Below are 23,816 nucleotides of genomic sequence, written 5' to 3'. Positions count from 1 at the left end.
TGCGTATAGTTACGCACTTTGCGTAGCCGCGCGTACTGCGCGTGGGACGCGTGCGTGCTTACGCCACACGCGCACGTTACGCGGAAGTGTCGGGTAGTGACTGTTATGCGCATGCGCGCAAGCGCGTGTCTTTTTTACGCGCATGCGTACTTTTTGCCGTAAGCGTACCGTAAGCGTACCGTAAGCGTACGGTAGGTCATGTGATCATGAAACACAACTTTTGATTGGTTGAAACTACTTTCAGTTCTAGAACTCTCCTACACCACACCCATTCCCCTCATTTCTGCTTGTGATCCCTTGGGAGAAGGAGCTGGTTTGTCTTTGGGATACGATGGCAGAACAGCAGAGCTCTTCTGAGAGTGAGGCTAGCACTAGCAGCACTGTCTTGAGGCAGAGATCGAGGAAACAAAAGCCCTCTTATGTATGGGATTATTTTACTTTTCCTGAAGGCCAGCAAAAGGTAAATGCACCCTTAGTGACTTGTAAGCTGTGTAAGCGTGTACTTTCTAGAGGTAATCCTAACAGGAAGTATTCCTTTGGGAATCACACCATGAAGAGACACCTCCAGGATGTACACAGAAGGACACATGGTCATCTTTTTGGAGGTAACCCTTCAGAAAGACGAGCCAGTACATCCACAGTAGCTCAGCCTGAACCATCATCTGCAGGGCTGACTCCTTCTTCTGCAGGTCAGGTGAGCCCTTCATCTGTGGGGGGAGAATCTCCTTTTGCTGGCCCTCTGGAAATGAACCCTCGATTTCGGAAGGTTGATATTCATTGCACATTTTGTAAAGATCTAATTTGCCATAGGGAGACCAGTGTTTCCCTAGTGAACAACAAAATAGATCAGCACATTTGTCGCTTTGAATAATTTTCCCATGCTTCCTTTCCTCTGTCCCTGCATGACCACAACGGTTCTTTTAAGAGCCAACCTTATCTTTCATCTTTTTTTTACATATGTTTTTAAAAACTTTTTTTTATTTTTTTTTTACCGTACGCGTACGGTGCGCGTACTTTTTTTTTTTTTTTTTTTAAAAACACTAAAAATCATTTATCACATTACATTGTCCTTGAGAGACTACAATTATTATTATTGACTTACCATACTCACTGAAAAAATATTTATTCATTTGTTTTTTTAAAATATAGTTTTAAAAATGTTTGTAGTTTTCGAAAATTTTCTATATCAATCTGAAAAAAAAGAAAAAAGTATTAATATTTTAAAAACAATTTATAATACAGTACACATATTTACATTTTTTTCCCAAAAATATTTTTGCCTTATTTTTGCTGTTTTCAGAATATATTGCATTAAAATTATGAAACCACTTTTTTTGATTTATTTAAATGCACATGTCCAAACTGCTTTTTCAGACCACCACCATGTGTATTCTCGGTGACTGCCTACACTCCAGCAAGGGCAACCAGCCTTAGTGATGCTGAATGTATTTGCATTACTGACTGAAACCTCAAACCCCACTCGCTTGTGAATACTGTGCATGATTCCACAGGGTAAGCAGCTGGGTGTGTGCTAAGAGTCTGCTTCTGCACAAAAAAATGGCTCCCCCTTTCCATCTAATGCAACTGTGAAATCACCAGAGCAATACGCAATAAATCTCTGCCTGTAATTCCTATTTCCACACAGAGTCATGTTTTCACATTAGTCCCAAAACGAAATTTCTTTGCCAATTTGAAAGCACACTTACTGCTCTTTTTTTTTTCGGGGCAAGTGAAAATCACTTTTACAGACTGACACATTATGAAACCACCATGTGTAACTACAACAAAAACAATTTCCATTTCTATTATTCATTTCTTAAGTTACCACATACATCCCCTCTCAAACTGTAAACTCACCTTTAAAATTAGTTAGTTGTGAAAGAAATGTGACACTCAAACAGCAGATTATCAGAGCCAGGATCTCTGTTGTGTTCACCTCTCTCCTCTCAGCAGAACCAGATAATGGCAAACTTTCCCTCTATTTTTCCACACATATACTTGTAAGTTTCAAATCTCAGTGCTTCCCCCTTTTTTTCAAATGTAATCACACATTTCTATTGGTTGAAAACCAACCCTTTTCCAAAAGTACCCTTCCCCCAACTTGACTTCTGCCTAGTACCCTTCCCCCAACTTGACTTCTGCCTGCTACCATAGCAACAGCTCATGGAACACTGCTGTGTTGAGTTAGGTCAGAAGTTCGCCAAACAATGTTTCAATTCCACAGAGCAAGAGTGCTTGACTTTTCAAACCTAACAGCAAATCCATAGTACTGTTCTTTGGTTACACATTTTTTTTTACCAATACAAAACATGCTTCTATTAATTTACACATACAGCCTAGTTTTTATTCTAGAATGGTATGAAACAGCCAATCAGTTCTTTTTGTTTTGAAAAAAATATGTATGCCTCCATTTCCAAACTGTCTTTCTTTTCATATTGCCATTCTACTGAAAGACACCTCCTGAGTGCATCCAGTTCTCCTTTGAAGATGTTCACAGTGTGGATTGTAGGGCACAGCTATGTCTTCTGGAGTGAAAAGTTTGCAGAGAAAACAGGTATGGTGAGAGACCTTGCTTTGCCAAATGTAGACATTAAATGGATTGGTCAGAGAGGGTTAAAGTGGCACCAATTGATGCCATTGGTGAAATCCTTCATTCAAATCCAACACCCTGACCTCAAAATAGTGCACTGTGGTGGCAATGACCTAGGCACTTTGACTGGGGTAGGTCTGGAAATGCTTATGAAGGACACCTTTGCACAACTGTTTACACTTTTCCCTAAAACTGCCTTTGTGTTTTCCAACATATGCCAAAGGCAAAAATGGAACTGGTCCAATCATTTCTGTCCACAGATTGACAAAGCAAGAAAGCACGTCAACAAATCTGTTTCTGCTTTCCTCCGTGACTATGGTATGGGTGCCATTTACCACAACAACTTGCGTTATGACATGCAAGACATTTATAGAGGAGATGGTGTGCACTTCAATGATGAAGGGAACAGAGTCTTCCTCTTGAACCTTAGACTCTGCATCGGTACTTACTTGTAGGTACCACTAAAAAAATGACTTCATAAACACAACAGCTCTTTTTAGAGCTCCCTAATATCTAAACTCTTAAATCTGCTTTTCATTTATTTATTTTTTTTTTTTTTTACCGTACGCTTACCGTAAGCTTACCGTACGCGTACCCCGTGATTTTTTTTAAAATCAATAAATGTTTTTTTTGTACTTTTCTGTCCTTCTTTGACCCCCTTACAAATGTTAGGGGGTCTGTAACTCTCCTCATTGCCCCCTTTCCTTGTTTTCACTCTTTTTTTTCAGAGTGAAATACACAAAATGGCGGCCGCCGCTTCCTGGTTTCGACCGATTCGAATGTTTACTAAGATCTAAGAGCCAATCAGAATCGCGCTCGCGCACGCCACCGTACGCTTACCGTAAGCGTACGGTAAGCGTACCGTAAGCGGGCTCAGATATATATATTGATTTAAAGGCTATTTTCTCAGAATCTACTGAACAGATTTACACCAAACCTACAAAAGGCACTTCCTTGACCTAGGGACTACCTCTCTGCCAAATTTTGAGTAATTCTGTTCAGCCGTTCGGGCTGTAGCTCGTTCTAAAGGTCCTATGGAAAAATGCATGGGAAAAACGCGTTTTGGGACCCCCCTTTTATCTCAGCCCCCGCTTGACGGATCCCCCCGAGACTTTCAGGGTAGGAGCGGAGCGTAGCGCCCCACCTATTTTGAGAAATTCGCGAGGATTCGTCAACCGGCGCCAAAGTTATTCAAAATAGAATGTTGAGGTTTTCCTATGGAAACGTGGTCCTAACTATAACTACCTACTGGCGACCGCCAGTAGGTAATATATATATATATATATTGTTAGAAATGGGATACCACCACTCTAGTCAGGGCTGGGGAGTTACACGCCAAAGATAACCCCTGCTCACCCCCTTGGTAGCTTGGCACGAGAAGTCAGGCTTATCCCGGAGGCAATGTGTAAAGCGTTCGCGCGCGCACACAGCAACAACACCCTAGGCCCACCACAAAAGAAACTCCACACAAGGTATTATATAAAAATAGCCTTTGTATTATACCAAACACATTAGATAATATTCACACAATTTACACTGTGCCAACTGGCACGGGGCAGAATTTTACAAGGGACTATTTACACGGGACAGGGCCACATGGGCCACTGTCAGAATTAGCACAAATCACCAAGTGTACATGTAGAACATAACACAAATTAGCACTGTAGAACACAACTAGTAACTACTGGCGCAATAATGACCTCAGCGTCATCACACTAGCATCAGGTATAAAACCTATCCTGTATCCATCCCAGGGGCATAAATACATTATGCAATTTCTCATTAGTCTAACGCATTAGACCTAACCTCCTAAGTATAACTACACTAGGGGCGTACATCACACAGGGAAGTATTATCTCCCTAACATCAACCTAAACAGGTAAACCAACATCCTATGCAGAAATCAAATCTAGAGGTATAAAACACCGGGTGCGCAAAACATACTACACACAGTACATTATCTAACACCATAAGCATTAACACAGGGTGCGCAAAACATACTACACACAGTACATTTCCTAACACCATAAGCATTAATATATGAATCACAATAACACCTCAATCACATTAGGGTCCAGGTTGCACCAGAACCTAAACGTAGCAGCTGGCACTAAGTGCTGCACAGCTGTGAAAGGATGGGGCAAAGGAGTGCATCTCACTCCTAACTACTAACATGCCCCTGAAGGAAAGAAGGACCTAAACGTTGCAGCTGCCCACTACTTGCTGGGCAGCTGTGAAGTGAATGAAGGCCCTGGCACCATCGTGCCACTTCTGTCCCCCTCAGGGACTCTCTATTATGAGACTGCACAAAACGTTGCAGCTGCCCACGCTGGTGCGGCGCAGCTGTGACTCAATACTAGGCCCTGGCACAAATGTGCCCTCGGGGGCCTCACTGGGCTCGCAAGACACGCCACCCTCGTTGGGGCGGCCCGCTCTCTTGCGGGACCGCCCAGGCACCCGACAATGTGCCTCGAAATGCCCCTCAGACTCTGGGGCTCTCCTGTGCACTAAAAAGAACCTGCGCCAAGCTTTGGAGCGGCCCGCTACCAGGCGGGGCTGCTCTGAATCCATACAGGATTGCCCGGGTGCCTCGTGGGCACCATGAACAAAGAAGGCAGCCCCCCTCTACTCACCGGAACAGGTGATCTCGCCGTTCTGGGTCTCCTCTGGACTTGGCGGTCTGCGCGTGACCTGCAGCACTTCTGTCATGGCGCAGGGCTTCCCTTCACTTCCAGGGAACCCCGCGCTGCGGTCGGCAGCCTCGGTCGCCGTTTCTCTTCACCCGGGCCCCCTCCTGGGACCCGGGACTTCACCTAAGGGCTTGTGGAGGCGGGGTAGGCTCCCATCCTCCTTTTGACACGCAGCCCTCCTTCTGGCCGCATTTCCTTCCTGCTTCCATCCTGCAGGCCCCGCCCAGAACCAGGCGGGCCGCGGATCGCGGTCGGGTTGGTTTCTTTCCTCGTTGCGGCACAAGAGGGGTCGGCTCCCTCCGAATTACGATATAAAAGCAGGGAGGGCTCCTGCTTATTAAAATATAAAAATAGGCGGCCATGTGGGGTGGGCATCCACTATTAAAGGCACCATGGGGGAATCCCTAAGCTGGGGATTCCCCCCAGCTGTGATGTGCGGCCCCTGGGCAGCGAAGCTTCAGCGCCCCAGGGGAATCCATGTAGAGCGCTCCCAGTGCGCAGAAAGAGGCAGGTGCTCTTACGAATACAGCAAAGCACTCACCAGGCGCTAGGGTTAAGTTCCTTGGGGAAAAAGAAATGGAGCACCAAGCTCCCAGCAAAGAAAAGTCCTCCAGCATCCAGGGCATCCAGGGGCTGGGCAGGGCCCAGGGAGGCAAGCCTTCCTCTGGGCCCCAGCAGCAGCACGCCCCTGGTAGATTCAAGTCAGAACACAAGAACATTTTCATGGGGTCACAGCCCCTCTTTTATACACAGAATCCTTTGTCTCCAAAGGTGCAGGGAAGGGGCGGACCAGATGCACTTTGTTTTGCTCAGCCCCTCTCCCTATTTACAGGACTGGCCAGAGACATCAGACACACCACTGGGGGTGGAGCCAGCATTGTGTAGGGAAAGCCAAGCCCTATTCAGGTCCCAGGTGTACTCCTCCCTGCCATCAACATGCAGATCTCCCCACCCACCACCGGGGCAGACCCATCCTGACTCCTGGAGACAGACACACCAGCCAATCACAAGCCAGACAGTCACTGCACATTTATGTCAGCGTCTAGAAGTGGCACTTCTACACTAGACACAGTAACGCTGCACACATCATCGCGCAGCATTCACTCTCACGAGTTCGAACATACCAAACTCGACCCTGCACTCCCCACGCATCAGGAACTACCATGGACACACACACTCCCCATGCATTCCTATGGGAGGGCAGGTCAGTCTCATTCAATGTAACCCAGAGCGCACGCACTTTACACTGGGACACAGTGTTAAAGTGCCTAGAGGCCTAAAACCACTAATACTCCATAGGGAAAAAGCTAAGATAATCGCAAAAAGTTTAGGGGTGAACCTGCCAGAAGGGCCAAGTTCAACACAACCCCCTTCCAGCCAAAACGCAGGGCAGACCAATCACCACCGTAATGGTCTTCCCTGCTTGGGGCGATAGAACACGGATGCAGGCCCACACTGCAGGGACAGCCTCGGGTTCTACGCCATTCTGAATCAACGTGGTTCCATCTGAAAAAAAACAAGCGGAAAAAAAACTCAGGCCCAACTAGGCTACCCCACTGGTACTACCTAGTTGTCCACGGCCAGGACCAGGCCCTAGGCCACCCAGATACCACTGGTCCTTGCCAAACCCAGAGTGGGGGGTAGTAACCCCTGGCATACAAGCCATTCTCCACTCTCCCTCTCAGTGTAGTTCCCAACTACCACTGATCCTTCAACCTAGTGTCCGCACCCTCAGGCTGACCAGAGGTCACGGGCAAGAATGCCCCACCCTACCTCTACTTCTGGGGTTCCGCACCCTCCCAGGGAAGCACCCACCAGAACACAACTCTCCCACCAGTTCAGGACCTCTCTCCATCAACTGGTCTACCACCTGAGATCCACCGGGGTCAGAGGCGAGGATTCCCTCCCTCTGCACCCCCTTCCACTGTAGAGCAGGGTCTATTCACTTAAGATGAGCCCCACCTGCCCTCAGGACTACAGCCGCCCTTACGTCCAGATCCGGAAACACCGACTACTGGCTCCCCAATCGAGGGACGTACCCTTTGGTCAGATGCCTGGCGAACCAGGACTTAACGAGGGTGACACATAACTAATGGGTCGTGTGACAGTCTGCCTGGCGCTGATCTCACGACCTCCTGTCCATCTGACAGTGCGTGCAGACCCCCAGGACAGAAGTGGCGACACCATGGTCACTCAGTGGCGACTCAGCCCTCCCGACTGGTCCCTGACCTACTGGTTCCCACTGGGGACTCCCTCCCCCTCTCACCCCTCCCTCTGGACTTCCGTACCCTCCCAACTGGAGCGGCACTTCCAGACACCAGGACTACTGGAGCCCTGCTTACAGACACTCCACGTCCTCTAGACACTGGGAGATCCTCCTCAAATGACCTATTGGTACAGCCTAGGCCCCCGACCTGATGTTCCCTAAAGAAACCATCCAGGCCCTGAGACTGGGTTTCGGGCACCTGGAGACACGCAGTCCCACCCACTCCTTCTCCGCAGAGTCAGGACGTGAGCCCCACACCGAGACCTAGCTGGGCTACTCTGAACCTCTTCCACCACGCTGGGCTGGAAGACACCTCAGCCACTCCTTTTGTAATCACTCCCCAATGCATGCTCCCTATCCCAGAGAACTCACAACCAATCAACCAGCAAGCTCCTTATTTCAGAGAACTCACACCAAAGTATCCAGCAAGCTCCTTATCTCAGAGAAGTCACACCATTCATCCACACACACACCCCCCAGACTGGTAAGACAGTTTCTACCGCCCCTGATTTCTCAACCTGACCACCACGTGACACAGGTACCATTACTCCGGGAACTGGGAATGGGACGTTCACATTCATCCAGCGCATTACACATTCATCCCCAAACCCCTCCCAAGACTGGTAAGACAGTTTCTACCGCCTCTGATTTCTCAACCTGACCACCACGTGACACAGGTACCATTACTTCGGGAACTGGGAACGGGAATACATGCACTGGACACACATCTGCTGCCACCACTGAATCCCACCCTTACTGGTGAATCCAGAAACACATTTCCACAGAAATGACATTTAAGAACAAACTTAGAACAATAATCCCTATACCATGTGATTATCTAAATGCAGAGTTTTGTAGTGCTGCCAGTTGCTGCTGCGGTACTGCGCAAACGCAAGTCCTAATCCCACCGCTGATCACCAAAGTTAGAAATGGGATTTCTGGTTGGCTATGGCTTGCGCCAAAGCCAGGCAGAAACCACCACTCTAGTCAGGGCTGGGGAGTTACACGCCAAAGATAACCCCTGCTCACCCCCTTGGTAGCTTGGCACGAGCAGTCAGGCTTATCCCGGAGGCAATGTGTAAAGCGTTCGCGCGCGCACACAGCAACAACACCCTAGGCCCACCACAAAAGAAACTCCACACAAGGTATTATATAAAAATAGCCTTTGTATTATACCAAACACATTAGATAATATTCACACAATTTACACTGTGCCAACTGGCACGGGGCAGAATTTTACAAGGGACTATTTACACGGGACAGGGCCACATGGGCCACTGTCAGAATTAGCACAAATCACCAAGTGTACATGTAGAACATAACACAAATTAGCACTGTAGAACACAACTAGTAACTACTGGCGCAATAATGACCTCAGCGTCATCACACTAGCATCAGGTATAAAACCTATCCTGTATCCATCCCAGGGGCATAAATACATTATGCAATTTCTCATTAGTCTAACGCATTAGACCTAACCTCCTAAGTATAATACACTAGGGGCGTACATCACACAGGGAAGTATTATCTCCCTAACATCAACCTAAACAGGTAAACCAACATCCTATGCAGAAATCATATCTAGAGGTATAAAACACCGGGTGCGCAAAACATACTACACACAGTACATTATCTAACACCATAAGCATTAACACAGGGTGCGCAAAACATACTACACACAGTACATTTCCTAACACCATAAGCATTAATATATGAATCACAATAACACCTCAATCACATTAGGGTCCAGGTTGCACCAGAACCTAAACGTAGCAGCTGGCACTAAGTGCTGCGCAGCTGTGAAAGGATGGGGCAAAGGAGTGCATCTCACTCCTAACTACTAACATGCCCCTGAAGGAAAGAAGGACCTAAACGTTGCAGCTGCCCACTACTTGCTGGGCAGCTGTGAAGCGAATGAAGGCCCTGGCACCATCGTGCCTCTTCTGTCCCCCTCAGGGACTCTCTATTATGAGACTGCACAAAACGTTGCAGCTGCCCGCGCTGGTGCGGCGCAGCTGTGACTCAATACTAGGCCCTGGCACAAATGTGCCCTCGGGGGCCTCACTGGGCTCGCAAGACATGCCACCCTCGTTGGGGCAGCCCGCTCTCTTGCGGGACCACCCAGGCACCTGACAATGTGCCTCGAAATGCCCCTCAGACTCTGGGGCTCTCCTGTGCACTAAAAAGAACCTGCGCCAAGCTTTGGAGCGGCCCGCTACCAGACGGGGCCGCTCTGAATCCATACAGGATTGCCCGGGTGCCTCGTGGGCACCATGAACAAAGAAGGAAGCCCCCGTCTACTCACTGGAACAGGTGATCTCGCCGTTCTGGGTCTCCTCTGGACTTGGCGGTCTGCGCGTGACCCGCAGCACTTCTGTCATGGCGCAGGGCTTCCCTTCACTTCCAGGGAACCCCGCCTCGGTCATATATATACACAAATATATATATACAAATATATATATATCCTTGACGCCCCTCCACCTCGAATACTTGAGGTAAAACAGGTCCTGCTCCCAGCCGATTATATCTGCTCAGCGGTGTATCAGCTGCTGCTAGGTGTGAAGCATGCCAGTGTTGCAGCGCATACTGCATCACACTAGCCCCCAGAACACCAGATGATCCTGCAGGGCATAGTTCTTGCTGACCCTTCCTCCTGTCAACATGCAGGGAAGGTGGAGCTGCACCACCTACGCTTCGCCAACGATAGGGCGGGGCACTACCCATGCTCGTTGCCCACAGTGTGGGTGGCAGACATTGCTGCAGCAGCATCGCTGCCTGCTTCTGCCATAGGTGGGACCGGGATAGGAAGGTAAGCAGAAGAAGGCAGATTAGGAAAAACAAGAAGTATAAAAATGTAACTAGAAACACACAAAAAAATGTCAAATAAACACACATGGAAAGTCAGAAAGTAATAGAACTACAAAATAAATTAAAAAAACTAGGTGAGATCGGGATCAGAATGGGGTGAATTGAGTTGGATGGGGCCTAGAAGCAAGAAAGACATGATGGAAAGCTAGTCAGGAGCAAGCTAGATAAAACAAAATGGCAGTGTGCTTTTGCACCACGTGATGCTGTAAAATCAGTGCTACCGATGCTGAAATTGGAACACAAGCAGAGGAATGGGCATTTTCTGCCCAGGCGAACTCCATGGAATCTCATTGAGTTTTTATATAACTCTACATGATTCCGTGGAGTGAAATTCCACAAGTTCCATCCAGGCTTACTTTACGTACAAGCAAGACTAATTAACCTTGCTATTGCTAGTTTATAGTAACCTTCACTGGCAGTCAAGATCAAGATTAATTTTATCTTTTCCACATTTCTGCTGCAGTTTTTCTAGTGACCACTAGTTGGCACCAAAATGCAGCAAACTGGTGTTTAAATGTCACTCCAGTCCTAAGCTGTGTTTGGAGCAGAAAGTATGCAGAATCTACCAATAGTGAACACAAAAACCTCCTTTGGGCAGGTCAACCACAGAAAAGGTGATATCAGGCCCCTGGAGGACTGGTGCAATGCATATGACTTTCTTCAAAGTGTAGGAGACTTTCAGGCACACCTCTGTCCAGATCAACTCGGGGGCTGCTCCTTAGAAGCCAGTTTTGTCAAGGGGCAACAATGGTGCCACATCCCTTGGCAAAGCTTCTGCAATCACTGGTGAGGCCCAAGAAAGCTCTGCTCTCTGTCTGGGTCTTGGTGGATTCCCAAGCCAAGATGGTTTGTAGATTGGGCTGGAGGGGCTGCACTTTTCCCCCACTGAATTGTTTGCCCAATTACACAGGAGAACTCTGCCCTAGCTAGTACTTACTGGGTTTGAGAGTCAGGCCTTCTCTCTGCAGCATCTGAAGTAGTGTCCAAAGATGGTGCAGGTAGTCATCCTACTTAGAATTGAAGACTGTACTGTCATCTAAGTATGCAACACTGAAGTCCTGCAACCCAGCCAAGACCCAGTTGACCAACCTCTGGAATGTGGCAATGGCATTCTCTACCCAAAGTCATCCCCCCAAATCGGAAATGACCCTCCGTGGTTCAGAATGCAGACCAATCTTTGGCCCCCTCAGATAAGGCAACTGTACTCAGGAATTTGGAAGCTCCCAACCAGTGAATGAGCTCATCAGCTTGGGGATAGGGTAAGAGTCAGTTTTGGTGACTGACTTGAACCCTATGTAATCCACAGAGAACAAGAGTTCCAGGGTGGCACCCAGTGGGGCACCCTTGGGTACCACAACCACTGGACTTGAGGCTGTTTGAGTGCTCAATCACCCCCAACTCCAGCATATTGTATACCTCCTCATTGGTGCTGGCTCCCAGTTGGCCAGACATCCTATAGATTTTATCCTTCACAGGCATGCTATCCCCAGTTTACATATCATGGGAACACATGGGTGCCGATTAGGATCCTGGAAAAAATATCCCCGTACGACTCGTATCCGGTCTTTTTACCGTACGAATCGTACAAGTGCCGTACAAACTGCCAAGTACGATTCGCATGGGAAAAAGTCCATACGAATCGCACTGGGAATAATTCCCCACACGTCCTCGGGTCGGAAAATGTGTCCGACACGTCCCCGGACGATTTACCATACAAATGTGAAAAGTGAAGTCCGACCGCGCAAGTACGATCCATCATGTGCGTCCGATGTCACAACCGTATGGAAAAAACACCGTCCGCACCGAACTCCCATAACAACCATGGAGACATGTGCCCGCATACGTGCCGAACACCCCCCCAGCCCCCGTATGTACGCGCCGAACCCCCACCCGTGCATGTACACACCCGTACGTACGGACCGTACACCCACCCATGTATATACACCCATGTACGTACGGCCCGTACCCTCACCCGTGTATGCATGGGGCGTACCCCCACCCCAACAGTGTATGTACGGACCGTACCCCCACCCGCATATGTATGGAGCGTACCCCCACCCCAACAGTGGATGTACGGACCGTACCCTCACCTGCGTATGTATGGAGCGTACCCCCACCCCAACAGTGTATGTATGGACCGTACCCACACCCGCGTATGTATGGAGCGCACCCCCACCCCAACAGTGGATGTACGGACCGTACCCCCACCTGCGTATGTATGGAGCGTACCCCCACACCAACAGTGTATGTACGGACCGTACCCTCACCCGCGTATGTATGGAGCGTACCCCCACCCCAACAGTGGATGTACGGACCGTACCCCCACCCGCGTATGTATGGAGCGTACCCCCACCCCAACTGTGTATGTACGGACCGTACCCTAACCCGCGTATGTATGGAGCGTACCCCCACCCCAACAGTGGATGTACGGACCGTACCCCCACCCGCGTATGTATGGAGCGTACCCCCACCCCAACAGTGTATGTACGGACCGTACCCTCACCCGCGTATGTATGGAGCATACCCCCACCCCAACAGTGGATGTACGGACCGTACCCCCACCCGCGTATGTATGGAGCATACCCCCACCCCAACAGTGGATGTATGGACCGTACACACACCCGCGTATGTATGGAGCGTACCCCCACCCACGTATCTATGGAGCGTACCCCCAGCCCAACAGTGTATGTACGGACCGTACCCTCACCCGCGTATGTATGGAGCGTACCCCCACCCCAACAGTGGATGTACGGACCGTACCCCCACCCATGTATGTACGGAGCGAACACACACCCCACCAGTCTAAGTACGGAGCGCACCCCAGGTCCCAACACCACCACCCTCACCCAACATCGCGCATGTACGAGTCGTACCAAGCCAGAGACAAGGACATCACTGTACAACAAAATGGCCGATGTACGCCCCGCACAGACGCCAAAAATACACGTACACAACCAGGACAAAGCAAAACAACACAAGAAGACTCCATTCGAATCGCACAAAGCCACAAAACATGTCCAACAAGCACAAATACAACCTATTCACTGACCTGCAACTGCCAAACTCCCAAACAGAGGCCCAAAACACAACCACTCCTTATAACACACCCACCTAAAGTTCAAACGCAGCCACACCCACCAATGGACCAATAAAAAGGCCCAACACACACAAACCATGATCCTTTGCAACAGACCCACTGCTGCCAGACCACACAGAGAAACAACTGCACCATACTACAACCTCCACTACACCTTACACCTGCACACCTTCACACAACCACCTTCACAAACACCCCCTCATCACATTCACACACACACCTGCACAACCACACCCACACACCCACAACCATCCACACCCACACCCCCCACAACCATCCACACCCACACCCCCCACAACCATCCACACCCACACCCCTCACCATGCCCACTAACAAGAATCCAAAGTTCACTAGCCAAGAGTTGGAGGTCCTTGTCGACGAAATCCTCAGAGTCGAGCCACACCTCTTTGGAACATTGGTCAGACAGACCAGCATTTCCGAAAAAACAGCCATGTGGCAGACGATTGTCCATGCTGTGAATGCTGTTGCGTCCACCAGAAGGACCAGGCATGAATGCCAAGCCAGGTGGTACGATCTGCGGAGGACGGTCCGCCGCAAAATGACCGACAACCACAACCAGGCCAACATCACTGGAGGAGGGCCGGGCCGCAGACGCGTACAATACCATCCCTGGGAGGAGAAGGTGATAGCCATACTGCCGGTGGTGGCAGTGGAGGGAGTAGAAGGACTCCGAGAACCTGGTGAGTACACAAACAACTCACCTCACATGGGGGGAACGTCATCCACAACCAAACTCACAATCATGCACGCAACCACCCCAAAGCTATCGCATGACTCAACCACACTCCATAAACACGCACATGCCACTAGCGCCACCATGCCCCATGCACCCAGCTAGACAATGCCAAGTCACAGGCCACAGAAAACACCAACACAAGACACGGTAACCCAGATGGCGGGTGTTAGACGGCGACCTCAGAGGAGCCCGGAAAGGGGTCCTGACTTCCCTGAGTCCCCACCCGTGTAGTATTGTAGCCGGGCACTGGCGGGAGATTCCCCAGGGGGAGGAATCTCGCAACTAGGATCGTACTTCTGGCACCACACGACACAGAGAGACCACACTGGGTATTCTCAGAACAAGCTTTATCAAATAGGTATCACTGCAAATATGTACAAGGTGAGCACGGGCTCAAGAGTCTCGGAAAGGTAGGGGGTGGCGGGACTGTCTCTGGTAACGGTTCAAAGCAGGGACGTATCCGGCGCACAGCTCACAATCCTCGAGCTGGGGGATACGTTGTCGTAGTCGGGGCCCGGCGGGACCGTGAGAGGTTGTCGGAGCCGCGAGTCACTCAGCGGGCTCAGGTACAAGTTCGGAGGTCTTACGATCTTCAGGGAGCCGCGAGTCACTCAGCAGGGCTCAGGTACAAGTTCGGAGGTCTTACGATCTTCAGGGAGCCGCGAGTCACTCAGCAGGGCTCAGGTGAGTTTCAGTTCCAGGGGCCGCGACCACGTCAGCAGGCTCTCGTTGTTCCAGCGTCGAATCTGCCGGACAGTCTCAGAGTACCCCTTGTTATAGGTCGACCCTGCTTTGATGTCCGGAGTCTGCGCAGGCAGGGGTCTTGTCACCTGGGGGCCGCTTGTCGGGGTTCCCTGCTATTGTCTTTTGATCCTTTCAGGGCCGGGTCGGGAGGAGTCCCAGACACCCAGCAGGCACGGAGCCAGCCCGCAGGGAGGCCGGAGGGCCGATCGAAACCCATCGTCCCAGGGGAGTTCAGAGGTGCGATAGAAACTGCTCCTCCCTCTCTCATCCCCTGGAAGCGTGATGTCCTCCAGCCGGAGTGGCGCCTCTAGGCCCGGGTCGCGCTGGGGCCGGGCGGCCATCTTGTTGCAGGGAGTGGGCACGCGGGCCCGGGGTGGCCGAAAGGAGAGAGGCCATGGACGGGGATGTCCGGAGTTGGAGCAGGTGTCCTGGTGGGAAAGGTCGGCTGGGCCGCGTGCTAGGGCTGCAGGCACCAGGTTTCGGTGGTGTGGGGGCACGGAGGGCCATCCTACGAGGCCGGGTCCAACACGCGTCCCCCCCAGCTGAAAGCCGGAGAGAACTGCCCATCACCTTGGGGGGTTCTCTTCGCTGAGGCGGAAGAACCGGGAGAGGCCGTCCGCGTTGGCGTGGTCCGTACCAGGGCGGTGTTCTACGGTGAAGTCCATTCCCTGGAGGGAGATTGACCACCGCAGTAGCTTGGGGTTTTCTCCTCGCATCTGCATGAGCCATCGCAAGGGCCGATGGTCAGTTTGGACCCTGAAATGAGTGCCGAACAGGTAGGGTCGTAGTTTTTTGAGGGCCCAGACCACGGCAAAGGCTTCGTGCTCTATGGTGCTCCATTTCTGTTCTCGGGGTAGCAGCCGCCGACTGAGGAAGGCGACGGGCTGGTCTAGGCCTTGATCATTCACTTGGGACAGGACGGCCCCAATGCCATGCTCGGAGGCATCGGTCTGGACTACGAACTCCTTGGTGCAGTCGGGAGCCTGGAGGACGGGGGCCGTGCACATGGCCTTTTTTAGAGCATCGAAAGCTTCCTGGCAGGCAGCTGTCCATTGTACCTTCTTTGGCTGTTTTTTAGACGTGAGTTCAGTGAGAGGGCCGACCAGGCTGCCATATCCCCGAATGAATCGGCGGTAGTAGCCCGTGAGTCCCAGAAAGGCCCGGACTTCTGTTTGGGTGATGGGTGGGTCCCAGGCCAGGATGGCGTCGATCTTTGGCTGTAGAGGAGCGACCTGGCCACTCCCGACTTGGTGCCCCAGGTAGACTACGGATCCTTGCCCGATCTGGCACTTGCTGGCTTTTACGGTGAGGCCTGCCTGGCGCAGGGCGGTTAGCACTCTCCGGAGGTGTTGGAGGTGCTCACTCCACTCTGAACTGAAGACAGCGATGTCGTCCAGGTAGGCCGCGCTGAACTGTTCTAGTCCGGCCAGGACCCTATTTACCAGTCTCTGGAAAGTGGCCGGGGCATTTTTCATCCCGAAGGGCATCACGCGGAAGCGGTAGTGCCCATCGGGGGTGGAGAAAGCAGACCTCTCCTTGGCCCCTTCGGTGAGCGCAATCTGCCAGTAGCCGCAGGTGAGGTCGAAAGTGCTGAGGAACCGGGCGGCCCCTAGTCGGTCAATGAGCTCGTCGGCTCGTGGAATGGGGTGGGCATCGGCTCGGGTAACGTCATTGAGCCCCCGGTAATCCACGCAGAACCGGAGCTCGGGGGCGACACCAGGGGCCGCTGCCTTCGGAACCAGGACCACGGGGCTGGCCCAGGGACTGTCAGAGGGCTCGATCACCCCCAGGGTCAACATCTTCGAGACTTCGGCTTGAATACAGGACCGGACCCGGTCAGGAACCCGGTAGGCTCGGTGTCTCACCGGCGGGCTGTCCCCGGTGTCCACATCGTGAACACACCAGTTGGTGACCCGGGGGGTCAGGGAGAAGAGGTCAGAAAATTGTCTGAGGAGCTGGCGGCAGTCCGCTTGTTGCTGGGCAGTGAGGGCTGGGGAGAGGTTCACCCCCTCCACGGAGCCATCCTGCTCCTTGACACACAGGAGGTCCGGGAGGGGATCTGACTCATCTTCGGCCCCGTCATCGGTGGCCAGCAGGAGGCTCAGTTCTGTCCGCACGAAGTGAGGCTTGAGGCGGTTCACGTGCAGGACCCGGAGGGGATCCCGAGGCGACTGGACGTCCACCAAGTTGGTGACTTGGCTCTTCCTCTCGACCACTTTGTAGGGCCCAGTCCATCGGTCCTGGAGAGCGCCAGGCTTCACGGGGGCCATGACCCACACCTGCTGGCCCGGCTGGAACTCGACCAGAGTAGCATTCTGGTCGTACCAGCGCTTCATTTCTTCTTGACTGGCCTCCAGGTTGGCCTCGGCCAGTTCTCGGAACCTCCTGGTCTGGTTCCGGAGGGCCAGGACATATTGGAACACATCTCGGGGGTGGTCTGGGGTGCTGCCTCCCACCCTTCCTTAACCAAACTGAGGGGACCTCGGACGGGGTGCCCATAGAGTAATTCAAACGGGCTGAACCCTAAGGACTTCTGGGGGACCTCCCGGTAAGCGAACAAGAGGCAGGGGAGCAGGACGTCCCACTTACGCCGGAGGGGCTCTTCTAGGCCAGCGATCATCCCTTTCAAAGTCCTATTAAACCTCTCCACTAGGCCGTTCCCTTGGGGATGGTACGGGGTGGTGAACTTATAGGACACCCCACATTGTTGCCACAGGGACGTCATATACCTGGATATAAAATTAGTGCCGCGATCGCTCACGACCTCGCGGGGGAAACCCACCCTGGAGAAGATCCCCATCAGGGCCCGGCCCACCACGGGGGCCGTAATGGTGCGCAGGGGAATGGCCTCTGGGTAGCGGGTGGCGTGGTCCACTAGGACCAAGATGAAACGGTGACCTTGGGAGGTGGGGGGGTCCAGTGGCCCCACGATGTCGATCCCGACTCGTTCGAAGGGGGTACTGACGACCGGGAAGGGTTGGAGGGGAGCCTTGCGCTTCCCCCCACTCTTCCCACTGGCTTGGCACGTGGGGCAGGACTTGCAGTGGGCTTCTACCGCTGCTTTCATCTTAGGCCAATAAAAATGGGTCACGAGACGGCTGTAGGTCTTGTCCTGACCCAGGTGACCGGCGAGGGGGACATCGTGGGCTAAGCCCAGGAGGAAATCCCGGAAGCGGAGGGGTACCACCAGTACCCGTCCGGATCCCAGCTCCACTGATTTCTGCTCACTATTCAGGACGTTATTCTCCCAATAGATTCGGTGCGTTCCGGTCTGGTCACCTGCGGCTTGGCCCTCGGCCTGGCGCCGCAGCCCGACCAGGGAAGGACAGGTGGTTTGCTCCCGGCAAAACTCTTCTCGGGTGGGCCCGCCCTCGTGGCGCCAATGGGTCAACTCGGGTAGATCCCCCAACTCGGGGACCGGGGCGGGGTCGGATGGTGCGGGTTCGTCGCTGGCGACGGACCCTTCCGATGGGGGAACGGGAGGACCCTCGGCGGGGACGGTGCTGGCTACTTCGACCGGGGTGCTCTCGACTTCTCTCCGGGGAGCGAGTCGGGCTGTCATAGATCGGGTGGTGGCACACACCCACTCGGGGAGTCCCATCCTTCCTAGGTGGGCCTTGCGCTCTACGTGCTTCCAGGGAGAACTCTCCAGGTCGTTCCCTAAGAGGCAGTCGACCGGCTGGGAGGTTCTTACGGCCACCCTGAGTTTACCTATCACCCCTCCCCACTCAAATGGCACCAGGGCTACCTGACACATACTTTCCCTATTGTCTGCAGATATTACGGGGCAAAAGACATTGGGGAGGATCTGCTCCTCGGGAACTAGGTGCCTGAGGACACCGGTGATACTGGCCCCGGTGTCCCGCAGGGCCTCTACCTGGTGGCCATTGATCTTGACGAGCTGCCCATATTTCTGTGTGTTGGACGGTAGGAGGCTACCAGGGATCATTTCCCTATCTCCCAGGGATACTAGGGCCATAGCGGCAGGTTCCCACTCTTCGGCTTCCTCAACCTCCTCCCCCAGGGCTACGTTGGCTATCTGTCTCGCAGGGGTGACTTGGGTGGCCATGGGGCACTCTGGGTCATTGGCGTAGTGCCCGGGTTTCTGGCAACGAAAACATGTGACGGTCACCCGGTGTCCTCGTCTCCCAGGGGGCCCTGTTACTGGTGGGGGGGGCGCCGGGAAAGGTGGAGGTGGTGTCTTCGGGGGGCTAGGCTGGGACTCTCTTGGCCCTCCCTGGTTCCCTCCCCCTCTCTGGCGGGGTGGTCCCTGACTGGTTCGGGGGTACTCTCCTACCATGCCCCGGGAGACCCGGGTGTTGGTCCAGCGGTCGGCCTCCACGGCCAGCTTCCGGGGATCTGTGAGCTTGCTATCCAGCAGATGTTGACGTAGCTCTACGAAGCAGTTCGCAGCCAGATGTTCCCATAACATGAGGTCAGTGAGTTCGGCAAGGGTGGTGACCTTGCTGCCCTTGACCCACCCATCGAAGGCCCGACTAAAAAAGTTTACATACTCCACCCAGGTGGTGCCCGGGATCTTCCTGCAGTCCCGGAACCGTTGGCGGTACATTTCTGGGGTGAGGCCGTATCTTGTGAGGAGAGCCTCTTTCATGTGGCTGTAGGAGGTCTGCAGGGAGAGGGGTAGGTCGAGCAGGGTGTCCCTCCCTTCGCTCAGAAACCGTCCCCACAACCCCGCCCCCCAGTCCTTCTGTGGAATCCGATGGGAGGTCATGGCGACCTCGTAGGCCCGAAACCATTGCTGAATGTCATCGTTTTTATAATATTCTTTGACCACATCCTTGGGGATGTGGACCTTCTGTTCCGCTGGGGGGGCAGTCTCTCGGTTCCCCGGGGGCCTCCCGTCCTCATTTCGGGCCTTGAGCTCGAGTTCCTTTAAGCTCCGTTCGTGCTCCAGTTGGAGCTTTCTTCCTTCGTGCTCCCGTTGGAGCTTCTTTTCTTCCAGTTCGCCTTGTACGCGCATTTGCTCTACCGCTAGCTTTTTCTCCGCTAACTTCAATTCGCCCTCGATTTTGAGTTTGGCTAACTCGAGTTCATGACTGCGGCTTCTCTCTCTGTCCGCGAGCTCTTCCGGGGATAGGCCCCCGTCTGGTACGATGCCTCGCACCTGATTGCTACTGCTTTCACTTTGGGGGGGTTCGGCTTCGTCGGGGCGCTCCCCCGTGCCTTCCGGGCAGGAGGCCCCGGTCTCCACCCAAGTTTTCAGTGCTTTCTGTAAGTCTTCCTCAGTGTTGAGGCCAGTGGTAGCGATTTTAAGTTCTTTGCAAAATTGTTTTAGCTCTTTGTGTGTGTATTCTTCCAGATGCTCCACCTGGAACACTCTGCTGGCGTTGGTTTCTGCGGAGCTCGTGGCGCTTTCTTCTGCCATCTTTGTTGGTCGTGCGTCCGTTGTTCACTGTACGATCTCTAGGTGATGGGCCCGAATCCCGTCGCTTGCCACCAATGTTAGACAGCGACCTCAGAGGAGCCCGGAAAGGGGTCCTGACTTCCCTGAGTCCCCACCCGTGTAGTATTGTAGCCGGGCACTGGCGGGAGATTCCCCAGGGGGAGGAATCTCGCAACTAGGATCGTACTTCTGGCACCACACGACACAGAGAGACCACACTGGGTATTCTCAGAACAAGCTTTATCAAATAGGTATCACTGCAAATATGTACAAGGTGAGCACGGGCTCAAGAGTCTCGGAAAGGTAGGGGGTGGCGGGACTGTCTCTGGTAACGGTTCAAAGCAGGGACGTATCCGGCGCACAGCTCAAAATCCTCGAGCTGGGGGATACGTTGTCGTAGTCGGGGCCCGGCGGGACCGTGAGAGGTTGTCGGAGCCGCGAGTCACTCAGCGGGCTCAGGTACAAGTTCGGAGGTCTTACGATCTTCAGGGAGCCGCGAGTCACTCAGCAGGGCTCAGGTACAAGTTCGGAGGTCTTACGATCTTCAGGGAGCCGCGAGTCACTCAGCAGGGCTCAGGTGAGTTTCAGTTCCAGGGGCCGCGACCACGTCAGCAGGCTCTCGTTGTTCCAGCGTCGAATCTGCCGGACAGTCTCAGAGTACCCCTTGTTATAGGTCGACCCTGCTTTGATGTCCGGAGTCTGCGCAGGCAGGGGTCTTGTCACCTGGGGGCCGCTTGTCGGGATTCCCTGCTATTGTCTTTTGATCCTTTCAGGGCCGGGTCGGGAGGAGTCCCAGACACCCAGCAGGCACGGAGCCAGCCCGCAGGGAGGCCGGAGGGCCGATCGAAACCCATCGTCCCAGGGGAGTTCAGAGGTGCGATAGAAACTGCTCCTCCCTCTCTCATCCCCTGGAAGCGTGATGTCCTCCAGCCGGAGTGGCGCCTCTAGGCCCGGGTCGCGCTGGGGCCGGGCGGCCATCTTGTTGCAGGGAGTGGGCACGCGGGCCCGGGGTGGCCGAAAGGAGAGAGGCCATGGACGGGGATGTCCGGAGTTGGCGCAGGTGTCCTGGTGGGAAAGGTCGGCTGGGCCGCGTGCTAGGGCTGCAGGCACCAGGTTTCGGTGGTGCGGGGGCACGGAGGGCCATCCTACGAGGCCGGGTCCAACAGCGGGAGTGTGGGCCTCAAAAATCACATAGTGCAACTCAGAAGCAGACAACAATGCCCTCTGCCCATATGGCCTAGGTCACAGCCAGACAAACAGTGTGTCCCCACACAGGAAAGACTTGCCTGCAAATGGCGGACGCCTTGCATGAAGACATGGGGGTGAAGGCACTTTTTGCACATGACAGCAGCCAATGAACAGCCAACACTGTGAAAGAGTGGCAGCACACACCACCACAGCAGCAGCGCAGACACAGACACTACACCCAATGGGTGCCTGGAGCTCAGAAACAAACTCACATGAACAAGCCAAGGGCCATTCAAAGATCTGCAAAAAGTGTGTGCCTAGGAAGCTGGGCTGAGGTGACAGAGGGTGACACACAGAGGGAGGGAGAGTGGGAGAGAGAGGGAGGGAGACAGAGGGAGACTGACAGAGGGAGGAGGCTGACACAGGGAGGAAGGGAGAGGGGGACAGAGAGGGAGTGAGAAAGGGATACACAGGGAGACCAATTCAGCCTTGGGTGGTGTGGGAATGTCTGCTCGTCAGCAGGTGGACTGCGTGCATGTAGACAAGGGTGGCCGGTGCCTGAATCCCCCTCTCTTCTCCATGGCAAAACACTGGGCCATGTTTCAACCTGTGCACGAGCACAACGCCAGCTACCTGCATTATATAAGTGTGTGGAACAACTCCATGTGCCCACGTACAGTGCAACACGGAAGGCGCCAATGCATGGCTCGCCACACCTGCTCACTCCACTGCTGACTGCAGTCACAATTGACGCAGCAAGTAAGACTGTGTCACACATAGGTAAAGTCTCAAAAGCTGTGGCCAAGGGACATACCCATGCACAAGTGCACTGTGAGTGGAATGCAAGACATATCGAAATACCCAGAGGAAATGTGCCAACTTTGAAACTAATGAAACATGGATGTTGCATGGAACAAAAATAACATTGTCTCTCTCACACACAGGTCAACGTCGTGGATCACCCCCCAACACTGGGGGGGAAGACTCACAGGACCCGGCTCTGCGGGATGACGATCCCACCGGCAGCGACGACTCTCACCACTCTGTGGACGACCCCGACCAACCTGGCCCCTCTGGTGTCCAACCACCTGCAGCACCTGCGTCAGGTACAACTGGGCCTACCACCACCCCCACTTCTGCCACATCCCAGGAGACACCCAGGATCCCTGCCCCACCACCACAACGCAGCCAGGCTGACCAGGAGGAACACGGTGTACCGGGCACCCAGGAGGAGGCAGGCGACAACGCAAATGCCACCCCTCAGGGGTCCCGGAGACCCGATGTGCCCACAAGGGCAGGCCAGGTGCAAGTGGTCAGGGGTGGTGGGAGTGGAGGACGGCGGAGGCGCAAGCCTGACCAGTTGGCTGCGGAACCAGTATATTCCCATGTAAGAAACATCCTGGACACATACCGGCAGGACACCACGGGCATGAGCCAGGTTGTGTCCACCCTCAACGAGATGAAGGGGACCCTCGAGGAGATCAAGACCCAGCAGGCCCAGCAACATGCGGAGCAACATGCCTGTCAACAGCGACACCAAGGACGGATGGAGGACAGACAGGCTGAGCTCGTGACGGTGCTCACGGGAATTAACCGTTCACTCCGTCGGATAGCCGACAACATGGGCAACCCTCCCTGTGCCACCAGGCCAAGAACATCACCACCCACAGGGAGGGATCAGGAGGAGGAGGATATATCCGACGGAGCATCCCAAACATCGTCACGGCCTGCTTCTGAGGGTTCCCGCAGGAGGGCGGGTCGTCCACAGAAAAGACCGTGAGGGTTGGCACAACAGCACCATCTCCCAGGACACCTGGCCTGGCACCTGGCCCACTGTCCCAACAGCAGCACATCAGCAAATGACATTCTCTGCCACATGGACTTGCTGGTCACTGTCTGACCAATGTTGACAAAGACTGTGGCATGGACTCTGATGATTTCCAATGGCAAGGATACCAACTTCCCCAGTGAACTTTGGATTCCACACACCCGGAAAGCCCCTCTTGTCATAACCCCCCCAACACGTACCCCAACACAAATGAAAACTTACACGATCAAGAGATGATGCCTACATTTTGCATTATTACCTTACATGTGTCTTGTAAAGTCTAACCATGCCTGAGTTAGACTCATGACCTGTGTATGTGTACTCGGAGTACACATACACAGGTCATGTGGAGTAACAAGTGGGTCCAACACTGGCACCCCCCTT

Source organism: Triturus cristatus, chromosome 8 (assembly GCF_964204655.1).
Source record: "Triturus cristatus chromosome 8, aTriCri1.1, whole genome shotgun sequence".
Classification (NCBI taxonomy): Eukaryota; Metazoa; Chordata; class Amphibia; order Caudata; family Salamandridae; genus Triturus; species Triturus cristatus.
Note: the sequence above shows the minus strand (reverse complement) of the source record.